At 46.2% G+C, this 17,812-nt stretch overlaps 1 protein-coding gene across 4 annotated transcripts in view; it reads left to right on the top strand.

The window, feature by feature from the left end:
* The window catches only part of plxnb2b (plexin b2b), a 128,517-nt gene that overhangs the window by 10,742 nt on the left and 99,963 nt on the right, over window positions 1-17,812 (top strand). The window contains exon 2 of one of the 4 annotated variants that reach the window (XM_051381420.1): window positions 13,369-13,555. The exons of 2 other annotated variants lie outside the window; for them this stretch is intronic. The gene's annotated coding sequence lies outside the window, so the exon portion shown is untranslated. Of the gene's footprint in view, window positions 1-13,368; window positions 13,572-17,812 lie in introns of all 4 variants that reach the window. One more of the 4 variants, XM_051381421.1, reaches the window with a different exon arrangement.

The raw sequence follows: 17,812 nt of genomic DNA, 5'->3' as shown, positions 1-17,812 counted from the left end.
CAGTGACGGCGCTGGGTTCCCCTCATCGACATGCCTCTCATCCCTTTCCATCCAACACCTGGGGGGTAGTGTGCCCAACACTCTTTCTCACCGCAAGCCTCAGCCCCGTCTGACGGGGTCAAGGACAACCCACAGGGGCACGGATTTACCTCCAGTCTGGTCCAATCGTCTGGCCCTCTGTATTTCCCCTACTTTCTATCTCAGCCTAATGGGCTGCCTACTTCCAGTGCTGTTTTTATCCCTCTTTGAGTGTTTTATCAAAGGCCACATTCGTTTCCATCCCAGTGACAGCCTCTCTCGCTGCATATCAAGCTGCACCAACAGCCCGACAAGCCGCTTTCTGGGTCGTTAGTAACTCGTTCCAGGGCCCGAACTCCTATCAAAGCCAGCGACCATGAACCAGGGATGACTTTCAGCCAAGGGCTGTGTATGTGTGTGACTGTGAGTTAGAGCGACGGGACACTTCTGAAGGTTGTGTGACTTTGGACAGTTTCTCCATTTTCTCTGAATGGTCTTTCTCTTTACTCTCGCTGTCTCGTCCCCTGTGTGCCTCTCAGTTTAATGCCCTTCCAGATAAAACAACGGCAGTAAACTTCCTCTTTGTTTCTCTCTCTCCTTTTCTTGCTGATAACCACGCTATCTAAAAGTAGGCCCTGGCAGCACTCCCTGTCTATTCACCCCCCCCCACTCCACCCTCACCTTCCCTTCCTCTCTCCCACTATGTAAGGTTGCATTGCATGTAATCTGTAGATGGAGAGGTTCTTTTTTTATTTTCCTTTTCTTTTCCGGACCCCGCCAAAGGAGGAGACGGCAGGAACGATTGCTGGTGGAGGGGACTGGCGCGTATCTGCTGACTGTCACTTCCATTTAGTGTGCTGTCCTGAACTGCCTTCCCTATATGCCCAGACCTGGCTCTCAGTAAGCCAAGGTCCCCTTTTGTTCATTGTCCAACCTTTCTAATCCACAAACCCTTCAGTCCATAGTTGTGCTGTAGTAATTTTAGGGCACATTTCTCTGTAAACATTTCCTACATGAGGATTTAGATCTTTTTTTTTAAGGCTTATTTTTCTTGCTATACAGAGTTTGCCAGAGTTTAGGGTTTTTATATGTTGGTATAAGGTTTTGGCATCAGTTTCCCCCGAGAGCAGAGAGGGATGAAATCGCAATAGTCCACACGCTGCTTCATAGCTTCCACTGGCTCTCTCCATTCCCGGTCTCCATCCCTCTCAGGCTCAATCAATTAATAAAGCTTGACATTTATTGGAGAAAACAAATAAAAGTGCTTGGTTTGGGGATTGTCTCGTATGCAAACCTCTCTCCCATTTTTGTGTTTGTTTACATATCATTGAACGTCCTGATCCCCGGACCACGCCGCGCTGCCAACAACATAGGCCTCAAAGGAATTCAGTTTAACGCTGTGCAAGTGCCTTTTCTAAAGGGCAGTGCTGCGCCTCTGGTTGTCGAAGTCTGTTTAGCAGAATAATCAGCGCTTTAATTAACAAAAGTCAGTTCAGAATATCAATTATAGTTTTCCTTTATCTGCAGTCATGTCACACCAAGAAACAATTATGACTGATTGTGTGTTTCTATTGTCTCTTGCTGGTGATAATTAGCTACTTTTTGCTTATAAATCACACTTTCTTTTCCATAAATAACTTCCCTTCCTGCCCCTCCGCTCTCATTTGCGATTTTCTTTTTCTTTTTTGTATTAATGAGTGGCCTTAAGCGCAAATCATGGGTTTGCGAGTCAGTCATTGAGTGTGTTCTGTGGAAGAGAGAGGGCAGTGTGTTTTCATTCAGAGAGCCCTAGGGGCCAGCTAGCATTTTCTCTCAGTCTCATCATAGTCCAGACACGCTCCTCATTCTGGTATGACAAACATCTCCACAGCGCTTGCTCAAACTAGAACTGAGCCTTGATGGCACACAGTCACCTCCCCACACACTCACTTCATTCAGTCACACTTTCATACATATTCACAGTCTAACTCTTTTCCGTGCCTTCTGTTTATCTTTCTCTCATTGTCAAATACACACAAACACTCTCGGCTCTCCTGCAAGTCCTCGAAATACCAGGCTCTGGGGTTCCTCTTCTTTGCCGCCTGGGGTAATGACATGGTTGTGGCCCTCACTGCGGTCGCTGTGAAACAACAGATCTCCTTCACAACCGCACCTTTTTGTCTGTTTTTGTGGGGGTGATGGAGTGTGTGTTGTCATCTGGAGGTGTGCCATCAGCCTACAGTCACACTATCATCACCCTTAGTCTTCCATAGCAGACAATGAACGATGTTTTGTTTCACCTCATCTCTTTTCTATTTCATCCCTTATTTCTCTCTTGTCTGACTGAAGCAGTCCTCTTGTTTTCACTTCTTCCCCTTGTTTGGAAATAATTTGTCATGCTTGATTGTCACAGAGACATGACCAGGGTTTGGTTCTCTTCCAGTTACCGCAGAGTTGTTTGCATTTGCCGGTTGGCCCGTCCGGCGTTGGGTAAAGGGTGCAGTAGAGCCAATTATAGCAATGGGTTTTGTGCGCAGTAAGCGTAGCGTGGCGGGAGTGGGTGTGATGGGTTTTTAATGGGACTGAGACACAGTCACAGATGTAAAGGCTTGTTGTTTCTGGTGATTGCAATGGTCAGTGTGTGATGGGTTGGCCAGCGGAGCACAGTCCACTTGAATCTGTGACTGATTGTCAAGATCAAGCACCACTCACAGCCAAATGGTTTCCCACCAGTATTTTAAATCACTTTTTTGTTCCACAGATTTATAATTGAAATGAGAGTCACATTTCTACGTTGTTTTTTTTGTGGCAAAAACTGAAACACAATAAAAGGCCTGTGCTGTTGGGGTTAAGTGCCTGTGCCTCCATCCGTTAGTCACTTTGCTCACAAGCTTTGTTTGGTAGTTAAATCCAAACACTGAGTGGAAAAAGAGAATTAAATAACCCTGAGTTTTCATTTCCCGTAATCATAATTGATGCACTAGTTGTTTCCTTACAGTGGGGGTTGAAAGCAAAGATTCATCCTCTAAAAAGTATTCTTAGGATGTTATCTCCTGAGTAATGAAAGTGTCCCTTCTTCCCTGTCTTCGGAGCCAGTGTGTGATCCTGCGTCTGGCTATGGGCTTTACGGTAAATGATATGGCTAGGGCCATTAGCTAGATCTTTGTCTGTTCATACTGCTGGCTCTTCCTGATAGCTAAAGTGTTTTCTGCTTATTAACCATACTGTCATATGCGCTTTTGTAAGGATGCACATTAATCTAAATGCAAGCCAGTACATTAAAATTCTTTACAGCAGCTCACATTGAGCTCACCGCAAGAGGCTTGATCAGCCAAGAAATGAATGAGAGAATGCCAGTACACTAGTTTTTGCTTAGCTCAGTGTAGACTATCGAAGATGTGATTTGTATTCGTGCTGCCTTGTAGTCCCATGCCCTGTTTGCAGAAGCCAATCTGGACAAGGGGTTGTTATCAGAGGGCCTGAATGAAACAGCTGCCTAGCACTCTTCACCACAGCTCCGCTCAAGTCCTTCTACGCCTTTGAAAATGTCGTGTTTCGCCCGTTGTGTCAGACACACTGCTTGCTAATGGCTCCTGGCTCTGATCCAACCTTATCCCACATTCTGAACCTGGCTTTGGTTGCATCAGGCCCCTCTCACAACTTGGAGACTTACCTGGATCATGCCAGCCAGGCACCAGCTTCTGCTAGGAAACAGTTTTCCACAGTGGTTGTGGCATTTGGAGGATAAGCCTTACCCCATGGACTGCTCTGAGAGGGGATGGCTAGCACCTGCCACTGCTAACACGCTAGTATTTAGTGACAAGAGGGTTTCAGCAAAGCCCTCTGGGTAAGCCACACCAGATTTTTCACTTCACAAACTAGCCTAGTCACATTGAAATGGCTTTTCCTACTGTTTTGGCTCTGCCCTCTCCATGCCCTTGACTCGGGGAACTGCTATTGAAATCAAGTGCACGTACATGCTTGTCAGCTCCATGTAGCCACTAGCAGCTAGCCTAAGTACATCACCCTTATCTGTGATGTCACTTGCTTCCTCCCCTGTCCATGCTTGTCTGAGCCAGGTCATAAGCCACAACCCCTCTTTCTCTCTATTTCCCTCTCTCTCTCTAGACCTGTCTCTTTGACTATAATGCAGCATAAGCCCTTCGTTGAGAAGGGCATTAGCCTATATTTGTGGGCATGGGCGCTTTGTCATCCAGACCTGGGAATGGCTGCTCCAGATGGGTGATTAGTCACTACTGTGTGTATAGGTCTTTGAGAGTCTGTGAGAGAGCCGCTGGTGTGTGTATATGTGACCTAAGATCGGTGTGATTACATGATGAGTCCCACAGCCTAAATGAAGAGAAAACACGGATGCTTGTATTGTGTCATGTCATGTGCTTCTCTATTTTGTGTGTGTGTGTGTGTGTGTGTGTGTGTGTGTGTGTGTGTGTGTGTGTGTGTGTGCATGGACTCGTGGTTCTGTGTGTTTATCATCTAATAGCCATCATCATCCCTCCCCCTGTACTCGTATCCCCAATGCAATCTCATCTCTAGCTCTGACTCTGCTAGCCGGGCTTCCATCAGTGATTTGGAGTGCAGCTCTCATGCCTGTAGGCTGCCGTAATGATAGCTTTTGCAAAAAAAAAAAAAAAAAATCCCAGCTGTTTGCTCACAAAGTATGAGAATGAAAAGTGGAGAGGAGGAGGAGGAGGAGGATGAAAGTGTCACCAGCCCTCTATTGTACAGCTGCAGTCTCATACAATTTCACGAAACAGAACTAACAAAAGCAAGAACACGTGCACCATGAAAGATTAATTGGTTGCTGTTAGCTCTAACTCTCATCATCACCTGCAGCAGAGAAGGTAGGGAATACAGAAAAGAAACGTGTTGCCTGGCTTTGCCGAGGATAATAAGGCACCAGGGGGGAAGACGTTTTTCGCTGTCTCTGGCCACCGCTGGCTGACAAAAAGTTTCCGAAGTCACGCACACCAAAGTTAGAAATTGAAGCTGAGTTGCTGTTGTTTTGTGTTCACCTGGTCTAGTTAGCACAGTGACGGCTCATCAGCTGGCACTGATTGCATCGTGGACATGGTTAACAGCCCATTAAGAGGTTGGATGTGTGTACGCTTGCATACAAGTGTGTAACATTGTGAGTGTGTGTGTGTGGTACACCACTGTCCAGACACATCTGCCTGGCTTTAATTAGTTTCGCCTGGCACAGGGACCCACCAGTCTCTCTGGTGTTTAATAACAGCCTAGACAGTGGGCATTTATCAAGGTCTGAATACAGCTGAAGGATCATGCATTCACTTCGGCCAAAATCACTTTAAAGTGATTATGTTCTTTTTATTTTCTGATACTGACAGAAGCTCCTGTTTCCCTCTGCATGCTGGGGCATGTTGAAACACAAACCCTCTCGCTGAGGATATTTTGGCTCCCTTTCAGTCCTCCTCTTTCATTTCCTTTCCTTTCCTGTCTTCTCACTTTCCCTCAGTCATTGTATTAATATGTCATGTGTCTGACCCAAATTTCCAGGCCCTTCAATGCTTCCAGGCATCTTCCTCTGCCTTGTCCCCCCTGCTCTGTTTGATCAGAGCCGTCGTAGTAAGAAGCATCCCAGGCAGAAAGATGGAGGCTATGTTTCGTTGTCGTCTCAGTAGGAATCAGTAAGCGGTCCTCGGCAACAGACCCACTCTAAATGCCTCCTCCTTCAGAGTGTCTCTGTCGTCCCCTCTCCCGACTGCAGTGGTTTCTAATCAGGGCAGGAGATTTTCGCTGATGAACCAATATGAGCTGACAGACACCCTCCCCTCCCTTAACCTATCTTCTCCCTCCTCTTCCCCTCCATCCTTTCACATCTGTGAACGTTACCTGACGAGACTCATTTGTCAACCCCCTCCCCAACCCTTCTCTTTCCGTCTGCTTGCCCCAGCCACCTGATCCCTCCCTCCTGTTGTTCCGCCAGTGCCAACAGAGCTGAAGAGTCTGCTGTGTGTGTGTTTGAGTGGGCGGGGAGTCTGAAGAGACGGAAACTAAACTGAGCAGAGCCGAGGTGAATACAGGTGCAGCTCCTCTTTGCAGCCCGAGGGATAGCTGTCAAAATCTTTTCATTTTGGCCCACCTCCTTTGTGTCATCCCTACTGTGTCCTTTCCCATGTCTCACTCTAGTCTTACTCAGGTCTAGCTAAACACTCTTTCAGGACAGGGTGGCCCCAAGGGATGTAGGATCCTTAGGGAGCATCCCTCCGGCTGTTACTCCAGCTGTTGATCTTCATCAGTCTTCAACTTCTGTGCTTTTTGTATTGTATGGATATTGTTTTTGTTATTATCTCTGACTTACTACAAGGACAATTTCCCCATAAGGGATAATAAATATTTCTACTACTACTGTGATATATTGCATGCCAGAAGGGTCTGAAAAAGATGGTGAGGAATTCAAAAGCAGCAGGAGCAGCAGCTAACGTTGCCCCCAAGCTCCTCTTGCAAGCTGAGTGAATGCAAATAGACTTTTTAAAATAAAGCAGAGTTCCCCAGCCGTAATAGTCTGCATGCCTAGCACAATGCTGCATAGCCCCACGTCCCCTCATTCATTTCTACAGCAACTTCCTTTTGGGTGGGATTGGCTGTCTCATTCCTTCCTCTGTCAGCTCACTAGAGGAGATTGCTTTGATTTTGAGGCAGACTTGACCAGATTAAATAGAGTCAGTCTGGGCCTCGTGGACGGGTGGCTCCCAGCCATCATCTCATTTGTGTTTCTCATTGTCGCTTGCAGTTCTCCTCCATTTTTGTTCTCTCCCCTTCCCTTTGTTTGCCTCACGCTTCTGCTCAGTATCTGGCCAACGATTGATAAGACCCAATCCCTGACAATGCTTGGCGCGCTGCACAGGATCGGTGGCGATGGCGCTCATGCATTGTGGCGAGTGTGGGTCTGTTCAGGCTTTAGAAAGGAGATGGGATGCGGCTCACGTCATTGTTTATCTACCTTTCCACTTCCAGATGGCGCTCAGCAGAAAGAATGTGCTTCTTGACACACACTCTCTTTCTCTCCCTCTCTCTTTCCTCACTCCTTCCTTTCCACTGCCTCTTTCCTCCATCTCTCCTGTGGCTCACGCCGGTATATGGACTGTTTCTGGTCCAGGACATGCAGCATGAGGTGAGGGGGAAGGTGGTGAGAGAGCCAGGAAGGCAGACTGGGACTTGAGAGGGAGCCCTGGAAAGTCAGGTGGTAGTCTCTGAGTGTTTGTGTGTGTGTTAAGACTTAGTGTGAGAACATATGTGCTAGTGATTGTACCTCTAAGACCGCAGCACTTTTCCATCTCTTCATGAATATTTGTTAATCTGAATCACAATGTACGACTGGCTAGTACAACAACACATTTTAAACACTTGACACATTTTTCTCATTTTTTCGAGGTCATTGAATCATAAAAATCTCGTCTCAGGCAACAATTGAGTCTGCCGGCTCCGGTCCTCTTGGCCGTCTGGATTGATGGACGGTCAATTCCAGCAGCGGGAGATAATCACAGCGTGTCAGCCTCCACCGATCCAAACTCTTATCTGTGTCTGCCCACTGCCAGCATGCCACAAATGACCACAGGGACACGCATTTCTCTTTATTGTTCCAAAGCCCCGAGGGTGGGAATGTGTTTGTGCATGTTGAACTTAACTTTTGAAGGCTTGTGCGACTGCATCCTTAGCTGGATGAACACATTCACCTGAAGTGCACCTTCACCACAGGGGTACTTCAACAAAACTCACCTCCCTGTTTTGGAAAGTGCATACACTTATGATAAGGCAGCGCTTTCGGATGTTTTTTCTCCTTTTTGCCTGCTGCTTTTTTAGCTGAATTATGCACTGTCTGAAGTGTCTGGCGATAAGCGTTTCCCGTCAGAGTCCTTACCCGTAAACCATCTTCTGTAACATGTCAATGGTATCAGGTTGAATTCTGGCACTGTCCCATGGCATTATAAGGTGTTTTTTATTTTATTTTATCTTGTACTTGGAAGTCCTATTGCCTTCACCATCAAGTGTGATCAAATAAGATTACTTCTCCTCAGTATGTGGTGCAACGATGGACTTTGGCGCAAGGTTCCATGTTCCTCACATCCGCTTTTCTGTCTAAAGGTCTTTGAGGGGTTATTTTTCCCCAGAGTGAGCTGTGCTAATTGTAGCCTAATGGCGAGATGTTACAGCAAAGAGTGGTAAAAAGCAGTTGGTTGGTGAGGCTTGCTGCGTTTTCTGTGCAGGCTGATTACGCTGTCTCGTTAATGCACCCTCCTCAGATACAAATGGAGAGTGGTTATTGCACCAGGAGAGACAGTCAGCCTGTCAAAATCGCCCTCTCTAACAGACAAGAGAGGGAGATAAAGAGAGATGGAAAAGAGTAAGAGAGAATATATTCTGGAGAGCCAATTTCAGTGTGGGGATGGAAGCGCGGTAGTGCAATTATGAAATATAGCTTTCTGTTTCAATAATGACCTTTTCTCCACAGGCTATATATAGGCCAGTGTAAATGATTTAGAGAATGTTCCATAGTGTCGTATAGATGATGGCCTATAGATTTCTACGAGTGCTAAGACAGTTTCCGGTGAAAAATTGTTTCTTGCTGGCACTATATTGAGGAAGAGTGTTTGAAATGACAGGTGGGGACACTGGAGAAAGCAGTATAGGACACTTCAACACTGTGCCTCTCCCAAGTTGTTGTCCTCAAGCTGCTGTTAGTCACTTCCAGTTCCTATACTTGGTATGTGTGTGTGTGTGTGGGAGTGCACGCCCATGTGTTTCTGCTAGAACCGTACAGAAGGAAAAGGGCACTCTCATGTGGGCTGTTTTTCTTTCACCGTAATTAATCACCAGAGGATCACGTGATTGTGTTAGCCCAAGATTCATTTTCATAAAAAAAAAAAAAAAAAACTCCTTCAGCACAACTTTTGCTGCAAGTCACACATGAAAGCCCAACGAAACACGGCCTCAGCACTGCTTCCAGTTGTGCCAAACATCCACACTGGCTGCAGCACTGCTTACTATGCATCTGTCTGGATAGATATTCAAAGGTGGTACAAGCCAGCCGCTCTCCCAGCAGCTGAGCCAAAGTTGGGGGGGGGGGACTGGGGTCAAGAACTGAAGAACTCCTGTCTGACCTGCTTATATAAGAAACAGACAGTGGTGGAATGTCAAAGCAGCTCTAAACCAGAAAACATGTTTGACTGAGTTAAAAGCATACACAGGGACCTGAAATATCTACGCTTAACCCCTTACACGTGCACATCCTGTATGCTTTACCATGTTTACATACACGAACGCATCTAGACACTCAAGACTCATTACCTGCTGGTCGTTTTGTACCCAGCACTAATACACCAGTACAGTGTCTCTTTGCGTTAATGCAGACATAAATTCTAACACTGGACTATATCTCCTAAAATCTACTGCAAGTGCCCCAAGACTAAAGGGATATCCTCAGCTAGAGTTTGTCTGAGAAGTTAAAAATCCAAAACAGATGCATGTTACGGGGGATAAGAGACAGAAATGCTGCAAATCTAATAGGTCATAAAGAAATAAGGAAATTCTGATATGTTGGTTTATTTACAGTATGACTGGACTTATGTGCAGTACTGTAAGGCTCTTTGTTGGTCTAAGTTCTGTCTCGTCATTAGTTGTTTAGCTATTCTCAGTTTATTTAGTTTGGATTGTTGTTGTTGTTGTTAAAAACTGCACTATGAGTAAATTCAATTAAATCAGTTTTCCAGTCCGGAACACTCTCACATATACACCACCACACACACCACCGCACGCAGCAGTCGGTGAGGGGAAGCCCCCCTGTGGTGCCAGTGTACAGCCATGCCTGACTCCACACTCTTATTATCACGATTGCCTGCAAAAGGTGGCAGGACGCTGAGTCCATTCAGTCTGCCAGACGGCTTCATAAAGCGGATGCCGATGGTTCCCAGTGGGGCCCTCATCAGCGGCAGAGAGCAGTGAAGCGCCTCTGGACTTTGCTCTCTGAAGTGACAATAGTTTTCCTGCCGATGGAGGGAGAAAAGAGAGCAGGGAGGGTAGAAAAACAAGATGGCCGCCGAGCAATAGGCATCTGTTGAACGCCTCATAGAGAGGTCATCCAAGAAGTAATGAGGTGAAACGCTGCAGAAGAGCAGTAGCTGTCAATCAGCTTGGACATTGTTGGGTTATAATGAGTGCCTGTTGGGAGTGGTAAGCACCTACATAACTAGGCAGCCTGGTTGAATGTACGGCACCTCTAGCTTCCTCCACAGTCTGCTTCTTTTCCCGTAATCTCCTTCATCCTTCATTTTTTTTCTCCATTTCTCCTCACTGAGAACGAGGCAAGTAATGCTATCCATGGACCATTTCCCCGGCATAATCCAACATCTGTGTTGCACACGTCTTTTGCTTTGGCATTAAAACCTTCACTTCCCCATCCATCCTCCTCCTCCTCCTGCTCCCCCTCTACCTTCTCTTCTCCTAACCCCCTCTGGTAGCCGTCACAGCCGCTGAACGATTTCCTCTCACTGGGAGGCTCCTCAGAGTCACTATGGCAGTGTCAAACGAGGCTCCTATTTAAGCTCATTAAATGTTTCCAAGAGAATAGGAAATCAATGGTGCATACCGGTGCACGAGAACTTTTCTCTTAATTTAATTTCCCCTCCCCCTTATCTGTTTGCACATCTTTCTTTTTCTCCCATCATTCTTGCTTGCTCTTTCCAGCCTGTCGTTCTCCTTTAAATGGTGGAGGTGGAGATGGAGGTGGAGGTGGTGGTGATGGTGAGGTTGGGGGGTGGAGGGGGGTGGGGGTGGCGGTGGGGGGGGTTGCCTTCAGAAACCATTTCGGACTCGTATTCATGACAGGCACCATGTAGTGAGGCTGTCCAGACTTTTCAGTGTTGTTTAGCACTCACCACACGGAGCACAATCGACTTGAAAGTTTTGTTCACACTGACCTCAGCCCTGGAGTATTAGCTTTTGTTTCGGGCCATGCTGTTAAGCGAACAGGTTTCGACCAGAACAGAATGTTGCAGTGAAAACGTGGGGGAGTATAGCATGGTGATTTGAGGTTTGAGGTTGAGATGACCCCAGTTTAAAAACAACTACCTCATACTTGCTTCCTTCCCGTTTTGACATTCACTCGTGGTCGTCTCTTATTTCTTCTCCTCATTAGAAGTTTTTGTTCCATTAAGGCTTGTGTGTGTATGTATATGTGTATGTGCTTGTGAATACATGTCTGGCAGGGCTTTGTGCTGTGTGAAACTATGCCTGGGGGCTGGGCCCACACCTTCTCTGGAGCTCCTGTAATTGCTCTTTTGGGGCCTTGTCTCTGGCTCTGAGCCCGTCTCCATCACTCTCACTCTGTCTTTCTCTGTCGCTCTTTGGCCTCCTCCCTTCTTTTTTTTTTGCCCTCTCTTCGACCCCCCTCCCTCTTTTCTCTCCCTGTATGGCTCATTATGGCTGATCCCCACCTGCCCAGTCTGGGACTTCTCTTTACACACACACACACACACACACACACACACACACACACACACACACACACACACACACACACACACACACACACACACACAATACAAAGCCACTCAGCACTTTTCAGAGCTGCCTGTCGCTAGAATGGTTTGTGTGCTATCTGCTATAAAACAGCTTTGCTAATACTGTTTGGCCGAGAAATGGAAACAATGGTGCCGTCGCATTTTTTTTTTTCATCCAACTAGTGCAAACAGACAGTTTCTCATCTCTGTTCTGGCTGTCAGAGCACAATTTTTCATAAAACCCTGGCCCTTCAACCCCAGCTCTTGCCTTTGTATACACTAGCCTCAGCCACAGGCTCCTAACCACAGGCTGGTCTTTTCCATTTCCATTCCAGCCCTCCCCTCCAGCCTGTCACCCAGCAGCCCCACCATGCCTGTTCCCAGGCTAGGGGGCTTACTTTGAAGGATAATGGATGTGGCCAGTTGCAGCTGCTCAGCAGCAGGGCACTATCATAGGAGTTATCTAAGGGCCTGAGTGGCCTGTGATGAATGGCTCGGAGCTGTGTGTCTCCACCGATCAATAAGCCACTAGCACCCAGATGAGCTAGATGCCCCCTCGCTCTCGGCTCCCCCCTATCCACACATATCTCGGTCTCATGATCTCCCGCTATATTTGTGAACTTTTCCCTCCAATTCATGGCCTGAATTGGGCCATTGATCTTTTATCCTTGGCTTGTTTTAAATAAAGGGCCAGTATCTCCTCTCCACCCAAGCATGCAAGGTTTCTGACAGCAGTTATTGCTACACTGGCGGCAAAGCGCACAAACATTACTTTAGCCTGATCGAACGCCCGTAATCGGAGAGGGAGAGCAGAGAAAATGAAGGCGAGCGAGTATGAAGCCGCTTCCCCCCACCCTGGAGCACCGCTGAGGCTTCCATCACAAGGCTGATGCAAGCAGAGGTCCCACATGGATATACACACTTGTAATGCAGACAAACACACACACACACACACACACACACACACACACACACACACACACACACACACACAAAACAGTCTTGCTGTCAGGGCTCATTGAGCGCAACCTGTCCCAAAGCACCTCAAACAGCCCCACCCAATCTGAATTAGAATGGGATGTTGTCAGTTTATTCCCTCCTTTGTCTCATTGTTGTGCACATATGTATGTGAGGTCTCTGCAGACCACCAAAGCGTGTAAATTTGTATTTCTACTGCAGTACAACAGGTGTGTCATAGCTATTGTATGTGTTGGTTTTTTATCTTTTTTTTCACACTCTACACGCCTGCGCTCTGCCGACGAGGGATTTGCAATGAAAAGAGCCGAAATCTCTCTGCCTCTCTCTCTTTCTCCCCTCCAGGGAGTTTTGGTAGTCTGTATCTTTCTCTCTTCCTCCCCAACTCTCACCTCGCCTCCCACTTTGCTGCTCTCCTCTCCCCCTCTAGCTCCGATTTTCCCTCTGATCTGCCGTTGTCTCTGTCACAAAGAGCAGATTCTCAGCCTAGTAATTGCATGTCTACTGGCCACCACACCTGTTGCTGTCAGTGCAGCGGTGTGGGAAAGAGGGGGCAGCTATGCCCTCTGGCCTCCATGGCTCTAACCCCTTCACCACCACCTTTGCTGCGGGTGTAAACCCACAGGGAGGTGGGAGTGTAATACGGCGAGTGTGTACATGTGTGGTATAGGGTGCTATCACAGTTGATTGTGTTTATCTGTAACCTTGAGCTTCACCTCTAGCCCGTGTGTCCGTGCAAATGCATGTGTGTGTCTTCTCAAACCTGACCAGTGCTGATGGTTTTCTCTCTCTCTCTCTCTCGCTCTCGCTCTCTCTAATCCTCTCATCTGCTCCCTCCCTCCTCTTTCCCCTTATCCAGAGCCCGGGCCCTTAATGAAGCTGGGGGTCAGCGACAGTGTGCGGCTAATTGGCCAAGTTTGCCCGGGGCTCTGGCTGCCTGTGATTGAAGTGTCCAGTGAGGGCCCACTGTGCAGCCGCCTCTGCACCCTGCTCTGTTCAACTCCTACAGCCAAGACGCTCACTGCACCCCTGTCTGCCTCTCCCTAGTGAGTAGCACCCGAGGTCATTTTATTTTCACTTACACTCCCAGTACTTTGTCCAGTTTTCTTTCTTTTGGTATTATTTTCACACAGCGAAGAGCCCACAGGCTCTGACTTTTTTCTGAATCACTTGTCCTACATGTCATTCCATGTTTCTTCTTATAAACATTTATCTTGTGTGCCGCAAGCCTCTATCTGTCTATTCTTTCTCTGTATTTTTTTTTAATTGCTAGACTTTCATTCCCACACTTGGTCCCAGCATTTTCTCACTTTCCTTGGCTTGTGCCACCCTCACACTCTTTCTCTTCACTTGCCACAGTGGGATTCGGGCAATTACTACGGTCCCCCATTGGCCGGCAGCCAGAAGAAAAACAACTTCCAGCCCCTATTTCTTTCACAATGGGCCCAATAGTCCCAGCCCTGGCCAAGCTGTATCACACTGTTCTGAGTTAACAGGAGGGGTTGGAAGCAATGGCATGGGAGGGGTGGGGGTGGGGTGGGGTGCCTCTAATTAGTTGAGCCTCAACTTTCTACTCGTTAAGGCAGTCCTGGCTCCCATTGTTTAGCTGTCAGCACAAGAGTGGAGGTAGCGGGGCGATAGTGAGCTCTAGGGAAAGGACTGAGCAGATAGGGTGTACAGAGCAGAGAGTAGGGAGGGAGGCAGTACCTTTGCTACCCAGCAGATAGTTGACCATCTCACCTGGGAGTTTCACAGGCAAGGGTCAGCCCCCAAGTGCCACAATACACCAATGAAAACACTTTTTGTTATTGTGCTCATAGAAGTGGAACATTGCTGCCCAGTCAACACTGTTTGTGTGTCAGGAAACAAAGGTCCAATTATAAGTCAAGTCTTGGCCTACAAGTTAAGCTAAGTTGTATTGTGTCAAAACTTTATTCGCACCCCAGTAGGTTCCTACGCTTGTTTATTAAAGATGGCAAGTAATTAAATTTGCTCTGGTGCTCATTAAATGAAGATCCCAAGCAATTAACTGCCGCTATAATAGTTTTATATAGGCAGCTGTAAACGCTTCTTCTGTCCATACATCACGCAAGAGTGGAAAGACTACAGTTGCCATGATCCACTCGGTCAATGAGATGAATGAAAGGTGAGGAATAGTAATATGTAATTGCACATGATACTGTATTTGGGTTCACCCACTTTTAATCACTTCCTCCTAAACTGTTTTTGTGGCACAGTTTAAAACCAAAAGCTGCCACAAAGCCTCAGGACTTGCTGGTTTCTTAGTGTGCTACACTCGTCCATCTGTGGAGGGCTTAGCTTGACAGACAAATCCTTTTCTCACTCATCTTCTCCATAATCAGCTGTTTGCTTAGGTCATAACTCTTGTGCTCCACTTTCGATCACATTTCCTCCAGTACTGCATGCCTGCCAGCCTGCCCGCTGGTGTTAAAGATAAACAAAATATGGCTCATTTGAAATGTAGGCTACCCCAGGTGGTTGTTCTGGCTGTGCTGAATGAATAGAAATTAGGCAGAGAGTTGGTTTTCTTCCTCGAGTACTTAGTTTCACTTTAGACCCAAAACACAGCACATTAAAAATTCACACTTCGTATTTTTGGAGTTTTGTTCACTGTTGTTATACCTTTGTTGTTCCCACGCTTCATCTGACTCCGTGGAAGATGGTGTAAATGTCATGGTAATGACATGCTTTTTGGTATCCATGAGGATTAGGAGGTGTCAATCATTTCTCCCATGAGGATTTGCCTTGGCACAACCCTGGAGCAAATAGGTGCTTGGGGATGAATGAATTAGGATGCACAAAAGCAAACAAATCTCTTGGTTTTAGTTGTCCTTCTTTGCAGTGGTGAGAGAGAGAACCTATAGTTTTCTTTTCCTTTGTGTGACACTGACCTTTTTATTAGCTGTGTTACTTTTAGATGCTTTCAACATGAATCTGTGAAGTCAACTATAGAGCTGCACACTCTTATTCTTGCATGAAATACTTGTTTAGTTTACTTTTTCAAATGTGTTTCTTTCATGGTTTTAGAAAAAAAATAGGTAAACAAGACCATTTAATGGATAGTAATACCTTTGACACAATATTTCAAAGAGGAAGCCTATACAGAATATTGTTTTTGAACAAGGCTCCACATTTGTTTGGAATTTTGCTGATAGCAATACCCTAACTGTAGCACTTTTGAAGTTGGTTCAGGTTAATCAAGTGAGGAGAAAGCTGTCCAACATCAAAAGTCCTTTCTATGATATTCAAAATGAGTCAGAGTTTAACTATGCATCCCCAGAGATGAGAGTGAATAATTCATTTGTCACACTAAATCAAAGTGATGATCCCAACTTTAATGCCTGTGATCTATGGAAACTCTGAAATCATCACAATGGTTTGTCAAATGATAATGTGTCATGTAATCTAAAGCCCATTGCAATGGTAAGGTCATAATGGAAAAAAATGCACACATTAAAAAACCTCCCGGCCATTCTGTGTTTATTATTTTTTTCTCATGAACCATAGAAGAACACTTCTGTTTAGATTTATCTGCGGTGATGTATGTAAAATTCAATTTCAGGCTTTAAAAATTCATAATCACCAAAGCCAGGTATTGCAGTGCCCGCATAAACTAGCACCTTCAGAATGTGCAAAAGTGGTTAAAAATTCTGCTAGCTCCCACCAGACATACCTGCCAGCTGATAAACTTGATCACCGCAGGCCAACACAGGCCCTCATCACCAGCCCAGGTTTGGTTGTGCTCATCAAACACAGCAAATGCCATGTCCTTGTGGTACCAAAATAATATATAACACCTTGTTCCTGACTCATCACCCCTTCCCCTCCTACTCCAAGCTCCCCCAACTCCACGTGGTACTGCAGCCCTCCAGTTTTCCATCGCCCCCTGTGAATATCCAGGCTGTCGAGGCTGACTGGGCCGAACATTTTCTTGCCAGGGCACAGTTGGAACAGATCCGGCCTCCGGGCCACATATACTGCTCCACTCCAGCCCCTGCAAACAAGGCCTGCCCTGCGCAACTGTCATCTAAATGCTAAGCGCTTTGGATCGCGATGGTAGATTCCTTTTGTACGTACTTAATCGCTTTTTTGGAGACTGCTTGTCCTTTTGGAACGTGATAGCTTTATGTGCTTTACAGCTTTCTGAGCATGAGCTGCCGTTTGAAGAGGTTTTGTGATTCATTGAATTTGCACTGAGTCACCAATAGAGAAGAGTCTTTTTTTAATAAACAAGGTATATGATTGCAGAAATCTGTATAGATGATACATATGCTTTTTGTTTTGGTTCCCCTATTTGAGGATTGTAGGCTTTTCTTTACGCAGAGGCAAACGTTTTTGAAGCAACAAAGCGTTGTAATGGTTATCTTTCATATGATGGTATAAGACCTGTCTGCTGAGTTAACTGCCCATCTGCACCCGTGAGGGCTGAGAAATGTGGCCGTCATGCTTTATGGGAACATAAGCTAAACAGCCAGACCCACTTTAAGGGGAGGAACGTTGAGAGACAGAATCCAGACGAGCCTCTCGAACAGTTTCGTATCAAATCCACAGACATACAAATCTCCACAATGATCTGCCAAGATTCTGCACACTTCACTGAAGCAGGAATAGCAGAATTTCACACCCCCACCCGGAGCCCCCGCTCGCCTCCTCTCAGCCATCACTGGAAGATGCCTGGCAGCAGAGGGTGATGGGAAACATCTGCGAAAGTTGGTGTGTGTGTTAGCGGATAGTTGGATACCCTCACCAGATAAAGAATTGTGTTTTTATGTTCGTTTTTTTAATTTATTTTTGGAGACATATTTTACTTGGCAGCAGACGAGTCAATTCGAACATAGATCCCACCGTGGGATGAAATATGAATGCATAACATATAACATGCTAACTGTTTTAGTAGTTGAAGGCTCTAGGGCTCAGATTTGATCCTGTAGCCTTGTTTGCAGATAAAGAGCAAGAGGAAGTCAAAAAAGAAGAAATGACAACCCACTTCCTTTGCAGCTAAATTACTTCCTGTGGCAGGCAAAAGGGGTATATAGGCAGCCCCTGGCTTCATGTTCCTATTTTTGCTGTTTTTACTTACTTTTGCATTAACAATGATGTGTTTGCATGCTAACTAGTATATTGTCAAGAAGAAACTACGACACAATGATTCAGCAGGTCCTCTGGATGCTCCTATGCAGCTGCCAGAGATGTGACTGTTCAGAGTCACTGAAGTCTCTTTTATTTGGGTGTGCTGAGCAATATAAATAATGAAATGGAGCCAGTAATTGGTGGTTCTTGGT

The sequence above is a fragment of the Dicentrarchus labrax genome, unplaced genomic scaffold (genome assembly GCF_905237075.1).
Source record: "Dicentrarchus labrax unplaced genomic scaffold, dlabrax2021, whole genome shotgun sequence".
NCBI lineage: Eukaryota > Metazoa > Chordata > Actinopteri > Moronidae > Dicentrarchus > Dicentrarchus labrax.
Note: the sequence above shows the minus strand (reverse complement) of the source record. Positions and strands in the feature narration are given on the sequence as shown.